The sequence below is a fragment of the Microtus pennsylvanicus genome, chromosome 13, assembly GCF_037038515.1.
Source record: "Microtus pennsylvanicus isolate mMicPen1 chromosome 13, mMicPen1.hap1, whole genome shotgun sequence".
Classification (NCBI taxonomy): Eukaryota; Metazoa; Chordata; class Mammalia; order Rodentia; family Cricetidae; genus Microtus; species Microtus pennsylvanicus.
This window is the reverse complement of record NC_134591.1, coordinates 61979115-61982897: the sequence shown is the minus strand read 5'-3', so window position 1 is coordinate 61982897 and position 3783 is coordinate 61979115.

Here is a 3783-nt window from a genome sequence, read left to right as displayed (position 1 = left end):
ATGCTTTTTGATTTTTTTTTTTAGACATGATCTCACTCCGTAGTCCAGGCTAGCCTCAAAATCATGGCAACCCTCCTGTCAAGTACTGGGATTACAAACATGAGACATCCTGTTCATGAACCTTCTTCAAAGACATGTGATGTTCAGATGTGGCTCTAAAGACCATGTGCAGTGTTCTCAAGCCGAACACCTGGCAGCAGGGTTTAAACACGCCAGCTCATGATGCTCTGGAAGGACCTGGGTTCCATACTGGCTCTGCTCACAGCCACTGGGTACGTCTTACCCAAGATTCTCTTTGCCAAGTGACAGCAGCCATAGGCGCCTGTGAGCAGTTAGTGTCCTTGTTGAGTTCGCTGCTTCGGCTCCCATGCACCTTTGAGGGGAAGGACAGTCCTGGTTGGGAGTTTGTATGGCGAGACCAAGGTACATAGTGATTATGCCTCTTCCCAGGTGCTCCCCCAATCCCAAGCCCTCATTACCCTACATGCATATTCATAAGGGATGGCCTCATCCCTACTCTGTAAATGGGTCATAAGCAGGAAGTAGAGGCCAGTGCAGAGATCTGAGGCCCAGGGGACAGGAGGCTCAAGGCAGGAGTGCATCTGAGTCCTCATGGACGGGAGGCTGGTGAGAGGACTGGGTACCACTTGTGGGAAGTTAGGTTCCATTGAGGGCTTGGGAGGGCTTAGGTCTTTGTTAAGATTTGTTCAGTAATGACAGTATGTCAGAGACCCCTGGGGCAGATGGCTTGTGGAAGCCAGGGCTTTCTTCCTATGGGGATTAGGGAGTTGAGTGGGTGACAGGCACAGGGGGATGGGCCAATTGTTCTCAATGAATTCAGTTTTCATGTCATTAAGTGGAGAAGCTAAATCTGCGCCCTCGCACTCCCGTGAGGCTCAGTGAGGCTGGGTGACTTGTCACAGCCATGCCACACAGTTGTGATCTTGTCTTTGGAGGTGTGGGAGACGGTTATTCTAGTCCCAAATGGGAGGCTGAAGGCTGAGAGAAAAGCTGAAGGGCTGAGGTTGCCAAGCAATCAAACCTTGCTATCCCCTTCTTCATAGCATGCCCTCACCAGCCCCTGAGATAACCCATGCAAAATGATTGTTTCCGTTTTACAGATGAGAAGCGTGAGGCTAAAGGAGGAGGAGGTGGCCAGACAGGACTACACAGTGAGTAGTCGGCACAGGGTTGGTCCTTCCTCCCAGGGGACTAAACAGTGAGTAGTTGGCGCAGGGTTGGTCCTTCCTCCCAGGGGACTACACAGTGAGTAGTCGGCACAGGGTTGGTCCTTCCTCCCAGGGTGATGCTGAGGATCCCGGAGCCTAGCTGGCCGTGGTCTCAGGTGTGGGTAAGGCCAGCACCACGACAGCACAGTATTCTGTCATGGAAATTTCCAGCCTAAAACTTAGGAGCTCTTTCTGCACTGCAGCCATATTAATGCCCTCTCTTCTCAGAAAGCAGCTGCTCAGCCGGGTGGTCATGGTGGCGCACACCTTTAATCTCAGTACTCAGGAGGCAGATGCAGGCGGATCGCTGTGCTTTTGAGACCAGCCTGGTCTACAAAGCAAGTTCTAGGCTAGCCAAGGCTAGACAGTGAGATCCTGCCTCAACTACCTCACCACTCAAAAAACCAACTACTTTTAGACTGTGCTCTTGGATGCTCCTACCTGCTTTGTGGGGTTGAGCAGAATCACTAGCCTTACTTCAGGGAAGGGTATCGAAGCAGAGGAGGTGAAGTGTCCCCAGGATGGCATAGGCTCTGGGAGGCTGGGGCAGCATAGGAACCTCAGGTGTCATACCTCTGTGTCTTGGGCATCCTACCGTCCTGGGTCATGGAAAGGGGGTGCTGTTGGTAGAGTTCATGGGGACAGGGGTGACTGAGAGAGCAGATACTGGGATGGGCACAATCGGAGGGTGGGTGGCATTTCAGGTTTAGAGAGCAGGCATATGAAAGGTGACTGTGAGGGGCTGTGGAGTCAGGATGTTGTCATGGTAGAATGAGGAAGCAGTTTGCACTGAGAGCTCACTTAGCCTGCCTTGCCGTATCTCCTCCTTGTGCAGTGCTCACAGAAAGAGAGAGTACAGCCAAAGATGAATCGGGGCAGGGTGATGCTTTCAATCACTTCCAGTCTTTAAGAGAGGTGCAGCTGGCCAAGGACAGCCCTTGAGGATCTGAGGCCAAGGCCACACTTGGTGGCCTCCTAGCACTACCCCTTCCGAGTTGTGCGGACCTCAGTAGCAAGAGCAGCAGTTTCTGTGACCGCTATTAGTGTCTGGCCAGGGCTAAGTTTACCTTGAGCCTCAGTTTCCTCATCTGTGAATCAGGGCAGGGAACAAATCTACTTCTCAGGACAGACACGGACTCAGATGGCACCATGAAAGAGCGTGGCTCTTGCTTGAGCTCTGGCAAGGTGAATGACGTGTGAGGGTCTATTGTGCTAGAAGCGCCAGGGAAGTGGGCAGAGCTTCATTTATTCCCCGTCGGGCTTGGTTGTAGGCTGGTGGACATGGTTCTCTGCATCCCGAAGATGTGGGGTGTGAGCAAAGCTTTGAAGACACCACTGGTGGGATAAAGAGAAGGACTTTCAGGAGGAAGGCACCGCACGGGCTGATGTGTGGAGGAGGGAAAGTGCAGGGTATTTGCGGAACAGCCCTGGCACAATTACCGGCTCAACCAGGTGCTGTGTGAATCACCCAGGGAAGCAGTTGGGCAAGATCTTTGGCCCCTGGGGCCAGCCAAAGCCTATACACTTCCCTCCCTAACATTATCTGGTCTAGAGTCGATGGGGAGAAGGTTTGGGGTGAGCTACCATAATTACCGACCTCTGCTGCACCTGATCGTGGGGATGACCTGCCAGGATGCCCTCCCCCCAGTGACCTCCTTAGCTGGGAGGTCTGGCTGCCCATGGACAGGGAGCGAGCAGTGCCGAGCAGTCTGCCTGCATCTGTGTGTCTCTGTGGCCAGAGGCAGAGCCAGTGGTTTGAAGAACAGGTGGATGGAGAGGAGGTGGTCTGGACAGATACGAGGTTGGGGGCCTTGGCAGGGACTGGATGATGAGGGGCCTCTATTCCTTGAGCACTTGCTGCATGTTGTAACAGTGCCACAGGGCAAGCACCTTTACTTCAGTAGGGGAAACTGAGGCTCAGAGAAGTAAAGTAGCCTCCCCCAACCTCCACCTCTCTGTCTCCCTCTCCTTCCCTTCCTCCCTCCACTCCTTCTTTCCTTCCACAGAATCTCATGTAGCCCAGGCTGACCTAGAAACTGCCTATGCAGCTAAGGATGATCTTGAATTTCTGATTCCTGACTCCACAGACTCCCGAGTGCTCCAATTACAGGCATGAGCCACCATGTCGTTTTATGTGGCTCAAACCCAGGACTTCATGCATGTAGCCAACTCAGCTACATTACCACCCCTCCTTTTCATCCAGTAATTTATTATTCAGAACCCATAGATCGAGCAAAGGTTTTGCGCCAAGGTCTAAAGGAGTCACGGAGGACCACCTCTTAGATCCTTCCTGGGTTCAGTCACACAATGGCCCTGGTGAAGTTCAAATCCAGGTGTATTTCCATAGTCTCGCAGGGTTCAGGATACAAGCCTAGGTCAGAGTTGGGTGGGGCTGCGCCCGCCCGCGTAATTACAGTTTTCCCCACCTCAACCTCTTTCAGTAAAGTCTAGCCCCAAGCACCTGTCCCAGGTGAGTCTTAGGAGGCCGCCGAGCGTCGCCGGAAAGTGTCGAGCGACTTCGGCAGGTGGGGGCGGGGCCTGGGCGGGGCTGGGC